Source organism: Oncorhynchus keta, chromosome 16 (assembly GCF_023373465.1).
Source record: "Oncorhynchus keta strain PuntledgeMale-10-30-2019 chromosome 16, Oket_V2, whole genome shotgun sequence".
Classification (NCBI taxonomy): Eukaryota; Metazoa; Chordata; class Actinopteri; order Salmoniformes; family Salmonidae; genus Oncorhynchus; species Oncorhynchus keta.
In genome coordinates this window covers 17,837,292-17,855,735 of record NC_068436.1, presented here as the reverse complement: position 1 = coordinate 17,855,735, position 18,444 = coordinate 17,837,292, and the positions used below count along the sequence as shown (strand labels likewise).

General features: G+C 38.3%; 3 long non-coding RNA genes across 5 annotated transcripts in view; all 3 read right to left on the bottom strand.

The window, feature by feature from the left end:
• Nucleotides 1–2,611: 2,611 nt before the first annotated feature.
• The window catches only part of LOC127908000 (uncharacterized), a 33,235-nt gene continuing 17,402 nt past the window's right edge, over nt 2,612–18,444 (bottom strand). Inside the window, exons 3-6 of the long non-coding RNA XR_008065857.1 lie at nt 14,041–16,206; nt 13,736–13,779; nt 4,631–4,718; nt 2,612–2,663 (exon numbers count right to left, since the gene is read on the bottom strand). This is a non-coding gene — a long non-coding RNA (uncharacterized LOC127908000). The remainder of the gene's footprint in view (nt 2,664–4,630; nt 4,719–13,735; nt 13,780–14,040; nt 16,207–18,444) is intronic.
• Nucleotides 6,488–13,295, bottom strand: LOC127908002 (uncharacterized). Of its 3 annotated transcripts, none has more exons than XR_008065862.1 (3): nt 13,256–13,295; nt 7,081–7,124; nt 6,488–6,995 (listed from the first exon to the last, which is right to left on the bottom strand). It is a non-coding gene; the product is annotated as an uncharacterized LOC127908002 (long non-coding RNA). The 3 variants fall into 3 exon arrangements; XR_008065860.1 differs by lacking the exon at nt 13,256–13,295 and adding an exon at nt 10,675–10,848; XR_008065861.1 differs by lacking the exon at nt 13,256–13,295 and adding an exon at nt 8,529–8,702.
• On the bottom strand, nt 17,558–18,335 carry LOC127908007 (uncharacterized). The gene is made up of 3 exons (XR_008065867.1): nt 18,286–18,335; nt 18,102–18,193; nt 17,558–17,947 (listed from the first exon to the last, which is right to left on the bottom strand). It is a non-coding gene; the product is annotated as an uncharacterized LOC127908007 (long non-coding RNA).

Genomic DNA, 18,444 nt, shown 5'->3' with positions numbered 1-18,444 from the left:
CAGATATCATGGTTAATACCAGTACCTACAGGGTTAAACACAGTCAGATACCATGGTTAATACCAGTACCTACAGGGTTAAACACAGTCAGATATCATGGTTAATACCAGTACCTACAGGGTTAATAACTGTCAGATATCATGGTTAATACCAGTACCTACAGGGTTAATAACTGTCAGATATCATGGTTAATACCAGTACCTACAGGGTTACACACAGTCAGATATCATGGTTAATATCAGTACCTACAGGGTTAAACACAGTCAGATATCATGGTTAATACCAGTACCTACAGGGTTAATAACAGTCAGATATCATGGTTAATACCAGTACCTACAGGGTTACACACAGTCAGATATCATGGTTAATACCAGTACCTACAGGGTTAACAACAGTCAGATATCATGGTTAATACCAGTACCTACAGGGTTAACAACAGTCAGATATCATGGTTAATACCAGTACCTACAGGATTAATAACAGGGTTAATACCAGTACCTACAGGATTAATAACAGTCAGATATCATGGTTAATACCAGTACCTACAGGGTTAAAAACAGTCAGATATCATGGTTAATACCAGTACCTACAGGGTTAACAACAGTCAGATATCATGGTTAATAATACCAGGGTACCAGATATCAGGGTTAATACCAGTAACAGGGTTAACAACAGTCAGATATCATGGTTAATAGCAGTACCTACAGGGTTAAACACAGTCAGATATCATGGTTAATACCAGTACCTACAGGATTAATAACAGTCAGATATCATGGTTAATACCAGTACCTACAGGGTTAATAACAGTCAGATACCATGGTTAATACCAGTACCTACAGGGTTAATAACAGTCAGATATCATGGTTAATACCAGGGTTACACAGTCAGATATCATGGTTAATACCAGTACCTACAGGGTTAAACACCGTCAGATATCATGGTTGATACCAGTACCTACAGGGTTACACACAGTCAGATATCATGGTTAATACCAGTACCTACAGGGTTACACACAGTCAGATATCATGGTTAATATCAGTACCTACAGGGTTAAACACAGTCAGATATCATGGTTAATACCAGTACCTACAGGGTTACTAACAGTCAGATATCATGGTAATAATACCCAGTTACACACCAGATATCAGGGTTAAACCAGTACCTACAGTTCAGTCAGATATCATGGTTAATACCAGTACCTACAGGGTTAACAACAGTCAGATATCATGGTTAATACCAGTACCTACAGGTTAATAACAGTCAGATATCATGGTTAATACCAGTACCTACAGGATTTAACAGTCAGATATCAGTCAGTACCTACATACCATGGTTAATACCAGTACCTACAGGGTTAACAACAGTCAGATATCATGGTTAATACCAGTACCTACAGGGTTAAAACAGTCAGATATCATGGTTAATACCAGTACCTACAGGGTTAACAACAGTCAGATATCATGGTTAATAGCAGTACCCAGGGTTAAACACAGTCAGATATCATGGTTAATACCAGTACCTACAGGATTAATAACAGTCAGATATCATGGTTAATACCAGTACCTACAGGGTTAATAACAGTCAGATACCATGGTTAATACCAGTACCTACAGGGTTAATAACAGTCAGATATCATGGTTGATACCAGTACCTACAGGGTTACACACAGTCAGATATCATGGTTAATACCAGTACCTACAGGGTTAAACACAGTCAGATATCATGGTTGATACCAGTACCTACAGGGTTACACACAGTCAGATATCATGGTTAATACCAGTACCTACAGGGTTAAACACAGTCAGATATCATGGTTAATACCAGTACCTACAGGATTAATAACAGTCAGATATCATGGTTAATACCAGTACCTACAGGGTTAATAACAGTCAGATATCATGGTTAATACCAGTACCTACAGGGTTACACACAGTCAGATATCATGGTTAATACCAGTACCTACAGGGTTAACAACAGTCAGATATCATGGTTAATACCAGTACCTACAGGGTTAACAACAGTCAGATATCATGGTTAATACCAGTACCTACAGGATTAATAACAGTCAGATATCATGGTTAATACCAGTACCTACAGGATTAATAACAGTCAGATATCATGGTTAATAGCAGTACCTACAGGGTTAAAAACAGTCAGATACCATGGTTAATACCAGTACCTACAGGGTTACCAACAGTCAGATATCATGGTTAATAGCAGTACCTACAAGGTTAAACACAGTCAGATATCATGGTTAATACCAGTACCTACAGGGTTAACAACAGTCAGATATCATGGTTAATAGCAGTACCTACAGGGTTAAACACAGTCAGATATCATGGTTAATACCAGTACCTACAGGATTAATAACAGTCAGATATCATGGTTAATACCAGTACCTACAGGGTTAATAACAGTCAGATACCATGGTTAATACCAGTACCTACAGGGTTAATAACAGTCAGATATCATGGTTGATACCAGTACCTACAGGGTTACACACAGTCAGATATCATGGTTAATACCAGTACCTACAGGGTTAAACACAGTCAGATATCATGGTTGATACCAGTACCTACAGGGTTACACACAGTCAGATATCATGGTTAATACCAGTACCTACAGGGTTAAACACAGTCAGATATCATGGTTAATACCAGTACCTACAGGGTTAAACACAGTCAGATATCATGGTTGATACCAGTACCTACAGGGTTACACACAGTCAGATATCATGGTTAATACCAGTACCTACAGGGTTAATAACAGTCAGATATCATGGTTAATACCAGTACCTACAGAGTTACACACAGTCAGATATCATGGTTAATACCAGTACCTACAGGGTTAAAAACAGTCAGATCATGGTTAATACCAGTACCTACAGGGTTAAAAACAGTCAGATATCATGGTTAATACCAGTACCTACAGGGTTAAAAACAGTCAGATCATGGTTAATACCAGTACCTACAGGGTTAACAACAGTCAGATATCATGGTTAATAGCAGTACCTACAGGGTTAAAAACAGTCAGATATCATGTTTAATACCAGTACCTACAGGGTTAACAACAGTCAGATATCATGGTTAATAGCAGTACCTACTGGGTTAACAACAGTCAGATATCATGGTTAATACCAGTACCTACAGGGTTACACACAGTCAGATATCATGGTTAATACCAGTACCTACAGGGTTACACACAGTCATATCATGGTTAATACCAGTACCTACAGGGTTACACACAGTCAGATATCATGGTTAATAGCAGTACCTACTGGGTTAACAACAGTCAGATATCATGGTTAATACCAGTACCTACAGGGTTAAACACAGTCAGATATCATGGTTAATACCAGTACCTACAGGGTTACACACAGTCATATCATGGTTAATACCAGTACCTACAGGGTTAAAACAGTCAGATATCATGGTTAATACCAGTACCTACAGGGTTAATAACAGTCAGATATCATGGTTAATACCAGTACCTACAGGGTTAAAAACAGTCAGATCATGGTTAATACCAGTACCTACAGGGTTAAAAACAGTCAGATATCATGGTTAATACCAGTACCTACAGGGTTAAAAACAATCAGATATCATGGTTAATACCAGTACCTACAGGGTTAACAACAGTCAGATATCATGGTTAATAGCAGTACCTACTGGGTTAACAACAGTCAGATATCATGGTTAATACCAGTACCTACAGGGTTAACAACAGTCAGATATCATGGTTAATACCAGTACCTATAGGGTTAAAAACGGTCAGATATCATGGTTAATACCAGTACCTACAGGGTTAAAAACAGTCAGATATCATGGTTAATACCAGTACCTACAGGGTTAAAATAGTCAGATATCATGGTTAATACCAGTACCTACAGGGTTAACAACAGTCAGATATCATGGTTAATAGCAGTACCTACAGGGTTAACAACAGTCAGATATCATGGTTAATTGCAGTACCTACTGGGTTAACAACAGTCAGATATCATGGTTAATACCAGTACCTACAGGGTTAACAACAGTCAGATATCATGGTTAATACCAGTACCTACAGGGTTAACAACAGTCAGATATCATTGTTAATACCAGTACATACAGGGTTAACAACAGTCAGATATCATGGTTAATACCAGTACCTACAGGGTTAACAACAGTCAGATATCATGGTTAATAGCAGTACCTACTGGGTTAACAACAGTCAGATATCATGGTTAATACCAGTACCTACAGGGTTAACAACAGTCAGATATCATGGTTAATACCAGTACCTACAGGGTTAACAACAGTCAGATATCATGGTTAATACCAGTACATACAGGGTTAACAACAGTCAGATATCATGGTTAATAGCAGTACCTACAGGGTTAATAACGGTCAGATATCATGGTTAATACCAGTACCTACAGGGTTAAAAACAGTCAGATATCATGGTTAATACCAGTACCTACAGGGTTAAAATAGTCAGATATCATGGTTAATACCAGTACCTACAGGGTTAACAACAGTCAGATATCATGGTTAATACCAGTACCTACAGGGTTAACAACAGTCAGATATCATGGTTAATAGCAGTACCTACAGGGTTACACACAGTCAGATATCATGGTTAATATCAGTACCTACAGGGTTAAACACAGTCAGATATCATGGTTAATACCAGTACCTACAGGGTTAATAACAGTCAGATATCATGGTTAATACCAGTACCTACAGGGTTACACACAGTCAGATATCATGGTTAATACCAGTACCTACAGGGTTAACAACAGTCAGATATCATGGTTAATACCAGTACCTACAGGGTTAACAACAGTCAGATATCATGGTTAATACCAGTACCTACAGGATTAATAACAGTCAGATATCATGGTTAATACCAGTACCTACAGGATTAATAACAGTCAGATATCATGGTTAATAGCAGTACCTACAGGGTTAAAAACAGTCAGATACCATGGTTAATACCAGTACCTACAGGGTTAACAACAGTCAGATATCATGGTTAATAGCAGTACCTACAGGGTTAAACACAGTCAGATATCATGGTTAATACCAGTACCTACAGGGTTAACAACAGTCAGATATCATGGTTAATAGCAGTACCTACAGGGTTAAACACAGTCAGATATCATGGTTAATACCAGTACCTACAGGATTAATAACAGTCAGATATCATGGTTAATACCAGTACCTACAGGGTTAATAACAGTCAGATACCATGGTTAATACCAGTACCTACAGGGTTAATAACAGTCAGATATCATGGTTGATACCAGTACCTACAGGGTTACACACAGTCAGATATCATGGTTAATACCAGTACCTACAGGGTTAAACACAGTCAGATATCATGGTTGATACCAGTACCTACAGGGTTACACACAGTCAGATATCATGGTTAATACCAGTCAGGGTTAAACACAGTCAGATATCATGGTTAATACCAGTACCTACAGGATTAATAACAGTCAGATATCATGGTTAATACCAGTACCTACAGGGTTAATAACAGTCAGATATCATGGTTAATACCAGTACCTACAGGGTTACACACAGTCAGATATCATGGTTAATACCAGTACCTACAGGGTTAACAACAGTCAGATATCATGGTTAATACCAGTACCTACAGGGTTAACAACAGTCAGATATCATGGTTAATACCAGTACCTACAGGATTAATAACAGTCAGATATCATGGTTAATACCAGTACCTACAGGATTAATAACAGTCAGATATCATGGTTAATAGCAGTACCTACAGGGTTAAAAACAGTCAGATACCATGGTTAATACCAGTACCTACAGGGTTAACAACAGTCAGATATCATGGTTAATAGCAGTACCTACAAGGTTAAACACAGTCAGATATCATGGTTAATACCAGTACCTACAGGGTTAACAACAGTCAGATATCATGGTTAATAGCAGTACCTACAGGGTTAAACACAGTCAGATATCATGGTTAATACCAGTACCTACAGGATTAATAACAGTCAGATATCATGGTTAATACCAGTACCTACAGGGTTAATAACAGTCAGATACCATGGTTAATACCAGTACCTACAGGGTTAATAACAGTCAGATATCATGGTTGATACCAGTACCTACAGGGTTACACACAGTCAGATATCATGGTTAATACCAGTACCTACAGGGTTAAACACAGTCAGATATCATGGTTGATACCAGTACCTACAGGGTTACACACAGTCAGATATCATGGTTAATACCAGTACCTACAGGGTTAAACACAGTCAGATATCATGGTTAATACCAGTACCTACAGGGTTAAACACAGTCAGATATCATGGTTGATACCAGTACCTACAGGGTTACACACAGTCAGATATCATGGTTAATACCAGTACCTACAGGGTTAATAACAGTCAGATATCATGGTTAATACCAGTACCTACAGAGTTACACACAGTCAGATATCATGGTTAATACCAGTACCTACAGGGTTAAAAACAGTCAGATCATGGTTAATACCAGTACCTACAGGGTTAAAAACAGTCAGATATCATGGTTAATACCAGTACCTACAGGGTTAAAAACAGTCAGATCATGGTTAATACCAGTACCTACAGGGTTAACAACAGTCAGATATCATGGTTAATAGCAGTACCTACAGGGTTAAAAACAGTCAGATATCATGTTTAATACCAGTACCTACAGGGTTAACAACAGTCAGATATCATGGTTAATAGCAGTACCTACTGGGTTAACAACAGTCAGATATCATGGTTAATACCAGTACCTACAGGGTTACACACAGTCAGATATCATGGTTAATACCAGTACCTACAGGGTTACACACAGTCATATCATGGTTAATACCAGTACCTACAGGGTTACACACAGTCAGATATCATGGTTAATAGCAGTACCTACTGGGTTAACAACAGTCAGATATCATGGTTAATACCAGTACCTACAGGGTTAAACACAGTCAGATATCATGGTTAATACCAGTACCTACAGGGTTACACACAGTCATATCATGGTTAATACCAGTACCTACAGGGTTAAAACAGTCAGATATCATGGTTAATACCAGTACCTACAGGGTTAATAACAGTCAGATATCATGGTTAATACCAGTACCTACAGGGTTAAAAACAGTCAGATCATGGTTAATACCAGTACCTACAGGGTTAAAAACAGTCAGATATCATGGTTAATACCAGTACCTACAGGGTTAAAAACAATCAGATATCATGGTTAATACCAGTACCTACAGGGTTAACAACAGTCAGATATCATGGTTAATAGCAGTACCTACTGGGTTAACAGCAGTCAGATATCATGGTTAATACCAGTACCTACAGGGTTAACAACAGTCAGATATCATGGTTAATACCAGTACCTATAGGGTTAAAAACGGTCAGATATCATGGTTAATACCAGTACCTACAGGGTTAAAAACAGTCAGATATCATGGTTAATACCAGTACCTACAGGGTTAAAATAGTCAGATATCATGGTTAATACCAGTACCTACAGGGTTAACAACAGTCAGATATCATGGTTAATAGCAGTACCTACAGGGTTAACAACAGTCAGATATCATGGTTAATTGCAGTACCTACTGGGTTAACAACAGTCAGATATCATGGTTAATACCAGTACCTACAGGGTTAACAACAGTCAGATATCATGGTTAATACCAGTACCTACAGGGTTAACAACAGTCAGATATCATTGTTAATACCAGTACATACAGGGTTAACAACAGTCAGATATCATGGTTAATACCAGTACCTACAGGGTTAACAACAGTCAGATATCATGGTTAATAGCAGTACCTACTGGGTTAACAACAGTCAGATATCATGGTTAATACCAGTACCTACAGGGTTAACAACAGTCAGATATCATGGTTAATACCAGTACCTACAGGGTTAACAACAGTCAGATATCATGGTTAATACCAGTACATACAGGGTTAACAACAGTCAGATATCATGGTTAATAGCAGTACCTACAGGGTTAATAACGGTCAGATATCATGGTTAATACCAGTACCTACAGGGTTAAAAACAGTCAGATATCATGGTTAATACCAGTACCTACAGGGTTAAAATAGTCAGATATCATGGTTAATACCAGTACCTACAGGGTTAACAACAGTCAGATATCATGGTTAATAGCAGTACCTACAGGGTTAATAACGGTCAGATATCATGGTTAATACCAGTACCTACAGGGTTAACAACAGTCAGATATCATGGTTAATAGCAGTACCTACTGGGTTAACAACAGTCAGATATCATGGTTAATACCAGTACCTACAGGGTTAACAACAGTCAGATATCATGGTTAATACCAGTACCTACAGGGTTAACAACAGTCAGATATCATGGTTAATACCAGTACATACAGGGTTAACAACAGTCAGATATCATGGTTAATAGCAGTACCTACAGGGTTAATAACGGTCAGATATCATGGTTAATACCAGTACCTACAGGGTTAACAACAGTCAGATATAATGGTTAATACCAGTACCTACAGGGTTAACAACAGTCAGATATCATGGTTAATACCAGTACCTACAGGGTTAAAACAGTCAGATATCATGGTTAATACCAGTACCTACAGGGTTAAACACAGTCAGATATCATGGTTAATACCAGTACCTATAGGGTTAGCAACAGTCAGATATCATGGTTAATACCAGTACCTACAGGGTTAAAAACAGTCAGATATCATGGTTAATACCAGTACCTGCAGGGTTAAAACAGTCAGATATCATGGTTAATACCAGTACCTACAGGGTTAACAACAGTCAGATATCATGGTTAATAGCAGTACCTACAGGGTTAATAACGGTCAGATATCATGGTTAATACCAGTACCTACAGGGTTAACAACAGTCAGATATCATGGTTAATAGCAGTACCTACTGGGTTAACAACAGTCAGATATCATGGTTAATACCAGTACCTACAGGGTTAACAACAGTCAGATATCATGGTTAATACCAGTACCTACAGAGTTAAAAACAGTCAGATATCATGGTTAATACCAGTACCTACAGAGTTAACAACAGTCAGATATAATGGTTAATACCAGTACCTACAGGGTTAACAACAGTCAGATATCATGGTTAATACCAGTACCTACAGGGTTAACAACAGTCAGATATCATGGTTAATACCAGTACCTACAGAGTTAACAACAGTCAGATATAATGGTTAATACCAGTACCTACAGGGTTAACAACAGTCAGATATCATGGTTAATACCAGTACCTACAGGGTTAACAACAGTCAGATATAATGGTTAATACCAGTACCTACAGGGTTAAAACAGTCAGATATCATGTCTAATACCAGTACCTACAGGGTTAATAACAGTCAGATATCATGGTTAATATCAGTACCTACAGGGTTAAAACAGTCAGATATCATGTCTAATACCAGTACCTACAGGGTTAATAACAGTCAGATATCATGGTTAATACCAGTACCTACAGGGTTAAAACAGTCAGATATCAGGGTTAATATCAGTACCTACAGGGTTAAAACAGTCAGATATCATGTCTAATACCAGTACCTACAGGGTTAATAACAGTCAGATATCATGGTTAATACCAGTACCTACAGGGTTAAAAACAGTCAGATATCATGGTTAATACCAGTACCTACAGGGTTAACAACAGTCAGATATCATGGTTAATACCAGTACCTACAGGTTTAACAACAGTAAGATATAATGGTTAATACCAGTACCTACAGGGTTAACAACAGTCAGATATCATGGTTAATACCAGTACCTACAGGGTTAACAACAGTCAGATATCATGGTTAATACCAGTACCTACAGAGTTAACAACAGTCAGATATAATGGTTAATACCAGTACCTACAGGGTTAACAACAGTCAGATATCATGGTTAATACCAGTACCTACAGGGTTAACAACAGTCAGATATAATGGTTAATACCAGTACCTACAGGGTTAAAACAGTCAGATATCATGTCTAATACCAGTACCTACAGGGTTAATAACAGTCAGATATCATGGTTAATATCAGTACCTACAGGGTTAAAACAGTCAGATATCATGTCTAATACCAGTACCTACAGGGTTAATAACAGTCAGATATCATGGTTAATACCAGTACCTACAGGGTTAAAACAGTCAGATATCATGGTTAATATCAGTACCTACAGGGTTAAAACAGTCAGATATCATGTCTAATACCAGTACCTACAGGGTTAATAACAGTCAGATATCATGGTTAATACCAGTACCTACAGGGTTACACACAGTCAGATATCATGGTTAATACCAGTACCTACAGGGTTAACAACAGTCAGATATCATGGTTAATACCAGTACCTACAGGGTTAACAACAGTCAGATATCATGGTTAATACCAGTACCTACAGGATTAATAACAGTCAGATATCATGGTTAATACCAGTACCTACAGGGTTAACAACAGTCAGATATCATGGTTAATACCAGTACCTACAGGGTTAACAACAGTCAGATATCATGGTTAATACCAGTACATACAGGGTTAACAACAGTCAGATATCATGGTTAATAGCAGTACCTACAGGGTTAATAACGGTCAGATATCATGGTTAATACCAGTACCTACAGGGTTAACAACAGTCAGATATAATGGTTAATACCAGTACCTACAGGGTTAACAACAGTCAGATATCATGGTTAATACCAGTACCTACAGGGTTAAAACAGTCAGATATCATGGTTAATACCAGTACCTACAGGGTTAAACACAGTCAGATATCATGGTTAATACCAGTACCTATAGGGTTAGCAACAGTCAGATATCATGGTTAATACCAGTACCTACAGGGTTAAAAACAGTCAGATATCATGGTTAATACCAGTACCTGCAGGGTTAAAACAGTCAGATATCATGGTTAATACCAGTACCTACAGGGTTAACAACAGTCAGATATCATGGTTAATAGCAGTACCTACAGGGTTAATAACGGTCAGATATCATGGTTAATACCAGTACCTACAGGGTTAACAACAGTCAGATATCATGGTTAATAGCAGTACCTACTGGGTTAACAACAGTCAGATATCATGGTTAATACCAGTACCTACAGGGTTAACAACAGTCAGATATCATGGTTAATACCAGTACCTACAGAGTTAAAAACAGTCAGATATCATGGTTAATACCAGTACCTACAGAGTTAACAACAGTCAGATATAATGGTTAATACCAGTACCTACAGGGTTAACAACAGTCAGATATCATGGTTAATACCAGTACCTACAGGGTTAACAACAGTCAGATATCATGGTTAATACCAGTACCTACAGAGTTAACAACAGTCAGATATCATGGTTAATACCAGTACCTACAGGGTTAACAACAGTCAGATATCATGGTTAATACCAGTACCTACAGGGTTAACAACAGTCAGATATAATGGTTAATACCAGTACCTACAGGGTTAAAACAATCAGATATCATGTCTAATACCAGTACCTACAGGGTTAATAACAGTCAGATATCATGGTTAATATCAGTACCTACAGGGTTAAAACAGTCAGATATCATGTCTAATACCAGTACCTACAGGGTTAATAACAGTCAGATATCATGGTTAATACCAGTACCTACAGGGTTAAAACAGTCAGATATCATGGTTAATATCAGTACCTACAGGGTTAAAACAGTCAGATATCATGTCTAATACCAGTACCTACAGGGTTAATAACAGTCAGATATCATGGTTAATACCAGTACCTACAGGGTTAAAAACAGTCAGATATCATGGTTAATACCAGTACCTACAGGGTTAACAACAGTCAGATATCATGGTTAATACCAGTACCTACAGGGTTAACAACAGTAAGATATAATGGTTAATACCAGTACCTACAGGGTTAAAACAGTCAGATATCATGGTTAATACAGGTACCTACAGGGTTAACAACAGTCAGATATCATGGTTAATACCAGTACCTACAGGGTTAACAACAGTCAGATATCATGGTTAATACCAGTACCTACAGGGTTAAAAACAGTCAGATATCATGGTTAATACCAGTACCTACCGGGTTAATAACAGTCAGATATCATGGCTAATACCAGTACCTACAGGGTTAAAACAGTCAGATATCATGGTTAATACCAGTACCTACAGAGTTAAAAACAGTCAGATATCATGGTTAATACCAGTACCTACAGAGTTAACAACAGTCAGATATAATGGTTAATACCAGTACCTACAGGGTTAACAACAGTCAGATATCATGGTTAATACCAGTACCTACAGGGTTAACAACAGTCAGATATCATGGTTAATACCAGTACCTACAGAGTTAACAACAGTCAGATATAATGGTTAATACCAGTACCTACAGGGTTAACAACAGTCAGATATCATGGTTAATACCAGTACCTACAGGGTTAACAACAGTCAGATATAATGGTTAATACCAGTACCTACAGGGTTAAAACAGTCAGATATCATGTCTAATACCAGTACCTACAGGGTTAATAACAGTCAGATATCATGGTTAATATCAGTACCTACAGGGTTAAAACAGTCAGATATCATGTCTAATACCAGTACCTACAGGGTTAATAACAGTCAGATATCATGGTTAATACCAGTACCTACAGGGTTAAAACAGTCAGATATCATGGTTAATATCAGTACCTACAGGGTTAAAACAGTCAGATATCATGTCTAATACCAGTACCTACAGGGTTAATAACAGTCAGATATCATGGTTAATACCAGTACCTACAGGGTTAAAAACAGTCAGATATCATGGTTAATACCAGTACCTACAGGGTTAACAACAGTCAGATATCATGGTTAATACCAGTACCTACAGGGTTAACAACAGTAAGATATAATGGTTAATACCAGTACCTACAGGGTTAAAACAGTCAGATATCATGGTTAATACAGGTACCTACAGGGTTAACAACAGTCAGATATCATGGTTAATACCAGTACCTACAGGGTTAACAACAGTCAGATATCATGGTTAATACCAGTACCTACAGGGTTAAAAACAGTCAGATATCATGGTTAATACCAGTACCTACCGGGTTAATAACAGTCAGATAGCATGGCTAATACCAGTACCTACAGGGTTAAAACAGTCAGATATCATGGTTAATACCAGTACCTACAGGGTTAAAAACAGTCAGATATCATGGTTAATACCAGTACCTACAGGGTTAAAACAGTCAGATATCATGGTTAATACCAGTACCTACAGGGTTAACAACAGTCAGATATCATGGTTAATACCAGTACCTACAGGGTTAAAACAGTCAGATATCATGGTTAATACCAGTACCTACAGGGTTAACAACAGTCAGATATCATGGTTAATACCAGTACCTACAGGGTTAAAAACAGTCAGATATCATGGTTAATACCAGTACCTACCGGCTTAATAACAGTCAGATATCATGGCTAATACCAGTACCTACAGGGTTAAAACAGTCAGATATCATGGTTAATACCAGTACCTACAGGGTTAAAACAGTCAGATATCATGGTTAATACCAGTACCTACAGGGTTAATAACAGTCAGATATCATGGTTAATACCAGTACCTACAGGGTTAATAACAGTCAGATATCATGGTTAATACCAGTACCTACAGGGTTAAAACAGTCAGATATCATGGTTAATACTAGTACCTACAGGGTTAATAACAGTCAGATATCATGGTTAATACCAGTACCTACAGGGTTAACAACAGTCAGATATCATGGTTAATACCAGTACCTACAGGGTTAAAACAGTCAGATATCATGGCTAATACCAGTACCTACAGGGTTAAAACAGTCAGATATCATGGTTAATACCAGTACCTACAGGGTTAACAACAGTCAGATATCATGGTTAATACCAGTACCTACAGGGTTAAAAACAGTCAGATATCATGGTTAATACCAGTACCTACCGGGTTAATAACAGTCAGATATCATGGCTAATACCAGTACCTACAGGGTTAAAACAGTCAGATATCATGGTTAATACCAGTACCTACAGGGTTAAAACAGTCAGATATCATGGTTAATACCAGTACCTACAGGGTTAAAAACTATAAGACATCACAGTTAGAACATCACAATACTAAATAATATACAGACATGTTTCATATTACAGTTAACTTTGTTGATTGCTGCCATCAGTGACAATAACCTGTATAGAAACATGTTGAATGGAGCCTTATTGACAGATTAGTATCTCTCACCTTGTGGTCAGTGGGGTACCGTCCACCCAATTCCAGGTCCCCTCAATAACAGAGTCAGTCAGACCAATCCAGACTCTCTTCTTGAGGTTGAAGAGAAATGTCTGTCGTTGAGAAAGATAAATATTTACAGTAAATATATGTATGTACAGTATATGCATGATCATATCTATCTCTCTCTCTATCTAATCACCAGGTCTGCTCTCCTTCCAGGTTTTAGTCTCAGTAGACAGGAAGTACCAACTGGATTTTAACTTCTGCCAGCCCTCAGGACAGGTTTGTTCTTCAAGATGAAAACATGAATTTCCTTCAACTTATCACGCTGGATACTTAATGAAAAATTCAGACACACGATAAAGTGTGTGGGATTTATGAAAATGTATGACTGTAGGTTTACTCACTGAGATTGGTAAGCCTCCCACAAAGAAAATCTCTGTCTGGAGCTGGTCTCTAACTTTAATCAGGTTGTTGTAGCTGGTCTTCAGCTGGTCTCTCTCTTTAGTCAGAAGGCTGTTGCTGTCCTGTAGCTGGTCTCTCTCTTCAGTCAGGGTGTTGTAACTGGTCTGTAGCTGGTCTATCTCTGTTGAGTCGTGATGATCAATGACTCCATCTGTAAAAAGGAAAAGTATGAAACATGTATCTGAAACACCATTAATGAGTAAGTATGATTAAGTAGGCTACTGAAGTCTCAGTAAAAACATACTAAACTTACAGTAGACAGACAGGCCTATGATCCCAGCCAGTAGGAGAACACACAGCAGCCCCAGACACACTGCAGCAACTCCAGAGGATCTCTCCCACCACTGAACATGTACTGAATCACACATGATTAAAGATCTTTGGTAATGTGTTTTACTGTATCATCCAGGATTAGGAAAAATAACGGTATGATACTACAGGTTACTCTCACCTATTTAATGTGTGTGTGCGTGTGTGTATGTGAGTGTGGTCAAATACAGTAACTTATTCTTCTAACCTCAACTCTAATATACATCTGTAGCTGTGTCTTTTCCCTAGACTGTCCTGTGTCTGTGTGATTTACAGTGGTTCCTCAATTAAACGTTTTGAGATTATGCCGCAGGATTTAGAGGTCATTTGTGGTTTAGTATGTTACCTTGCTTTACTGAATCATTGCTCCAGACCACCACAAGGGGGAGTTAGAGCACTGATTATGCTTTTGGGTCCCAAGGTCTAATGTGTCTCTACCTGAATTAATGCTGTCAATGAATGGGTGGTATAAACAAATATAAACTCATAATTGTGCATTCAAAATTGTATTTCAATGAACTGAATGATGAGGATGAAGAAGGTGGTTGAATGTAAAACAATAGTGTAGGTATTGCTATTTCTCTGTCCTGCACACACTCCCGAAAAAGACACCTTTTTTTTTTTTCCACTTGGTCAGACGAAGCTGTAACTGGACAGTAGCATATTACTGACTGAAACTGCAGTTAGATTAGGTTTTTATTCTAAGACAAATGAAAATGTTTAATTATATTCTTAACATATATATGTGTAGGCATACTGTGGAATACAATCGATACTTTTGCAGAGCATACGACCATGCAGACAACCATCTGTGGAGATCGGTGGACAAAGGGCTGGACAACGGGCCACACCGATAAAAGACATGGTTCCCATGAAAGCAGTTGGTTTTGCTACATTCTTAAAACATGTTTCATTATGCAGAATTTGTGTGTTGGAGTCACTTTTAATTCTTAATTGATCTACCATTTCTATCACAGGACACCACAATCGATGGGGGCGCAGAGCAGTACCATTCTGCTCATCTGATGAAGGTGCACGTGAATCAGTATCAGTCATTATTTGCAGAGACAGACACTTATATTTTTTTATTTAACGAGGCAAGTCATTTAAGAACAAATTATTATTTACAATGATGTCCTAGGAACAGTGGGTTAACTGCCTTGTTCAGGGGCAGAACAACAGATGTTTACCTCGTCAGCTCAGGGATTTCATTCAACAACCTTCCGATTACTGGGCCAACGCTCTAACCACTATACTACATGCCGCCCCAACTGGGATGGATCCCGAGGCAAATGTGGCTGACCAGTGAACCTCCAGGTGTTCATCATTAATACTGTGACCAAGACTGATGCAACCCGAAAAAAACTTGAGGTCACTGAGAAAGTCTTGACATGGCCTGCTCTCCCTTATGTAAGGAATGAAGCATCTTTGCCATGTTTACTATGTACTGTGGGCCATGTTTACTATGTACTGTGGGCTATGTTTACGATGTACTGTGGGCTATGTTTACGATGTACTGTGGGCTATGTTTACTATGTACTGTGGGCTATGTTTACTATGTACTGTGGGCTATGTTTACTATGTACTGTGGGCCATGTTTACTATGTACTGTGGGCCATGTTTACTATGTACTGTGGGATATGTTTACTATGTACTGTGGGCCATGTTGTACTGTGGGCTATGTACTATGTACTGTGATATGTTTACTATGTACTGTGGGCTATGTTTACGATGTACTGTGGGCTATGTTTACTATGTACTGTGGGATATGTTTACTATGTACTGTGGGCTATGTTTACTATGTACTGTGGGCTATGTTTACTTGTCAGACTGCACAGTAGCTTATTAAACGTGTGCATTTTGAAATAGTAAAAAAATATAAATAAATCAACAACATGTTTCACAATACCACGGTGTGTTTCTAGTTGATGGCCAATATTAAGTACATTCAAATGCATTTGTATATTAAATCACTTTATTGTTAATTAATTAAGGCTCCTTTCTCTTTATGTGCTGGAGTTATTTTAAAAATAAAGTAGGCTAATGAAGGCAACAAATTGTTGCTTACTGGAACTCCCAATGTCATCCAATTGTTACAATAGGATTTGAAGCAAAAGCCTACCTGCGTATGGTCAACTATTTCAGCACCGTTTTGTGCTGCTCTGAGAAAAGCAAGACAACTTAATAAACATATACATTTTTAAAAAGTAATTCAAAAATATATTTATATTGTACCACTGTAGATGTTGCAGGCAGTCAGAGATGAGTCCTGTTGTAAAGTGTAGCCTAAAGGCCAAAATGGGAAAACTTCAATGTATTCAATGCTTAAGTACTCTAAAACCAGATTTGCCCAACCCCTACAGATATATGAATTTATTATTATCCCTGCATTATCATTGTATAAAAGCCCATTATATATTAATTTAGAATCCTCTAAATGTAATTAGATCTACTATTGTAATTTGTTGATCTGAATTGATCTGCAAGTATTTTCATTTTGAGTTTCCGGTAAACTCTTTGTTTCCTTTCATGTGTCCAACCAATTATTATTGGATTATTCACCATGGCAACCAGTGAAATGTATTTCTGAGTTAGGTTGGCTTGTTTTCAGAATTCACAACGAAATGCCTTCAGCTGTCCATCACCACTGTAAATATAAAGAGTGGTTATAGAGGGTGAGCGTGTATGTGTGTGTTTGTGCGAGAGAGAATCGAAACACACACAGTAACGTGTGTAAATGAGTTCCGAGAGTAGATCTGTTATCCAACGATTAGTTTCATATTAAAAACGGACCTGGGACTCTTGCTAGTAGGAGTTGGCAAGACAGCACTAAACAGACCTGGGACTCTTGCTAGTAGGAGTTGGCAAGACAGCACTAAACAGACCTGGGACTCTAGCTAGTAGGAGTTGGCAAGACAGCACTAAACAGACCTGGGACTCTTGCTAGTAGGAGTTGGCAAGACAGCACTAAACAGAGACAGCACTAAACAGACCTGGGACTCTAGCTAGTAGGAGTTGACAAGACAGCACTAAACAGACCTGGGACTCTAGCTAGTAGGAGTTGGCAAGACATCACTAAACAGACCTGGGACTCTAGCTAGTAGGAGTTGGCAAGACAGCACTAAACAGACCTGGGACTCTAGCTAGTAGGAGTTGACAAGACAGCACTAAACAGACCTGGGACTCTAGCTAGTAGGAGTTGGCAAGACATCACTAAACAGACCTGGGACTCTAGCTAGTAGGAGTTGGCAAGACAGCACTAAACAGACCTGGGACTCTAGCTTGTAGGAGTTGGCAAGACATCACTAAACAGACCTGGGACTCTAGCTAGTAGGAGTTGGCAAGACAGCACTAAACAGACCTGGGACTCTAGCTAGTAGGAGTTGACAAGACAGCACTAAACAGACCTGGGACTCTAGCTAGTAGGA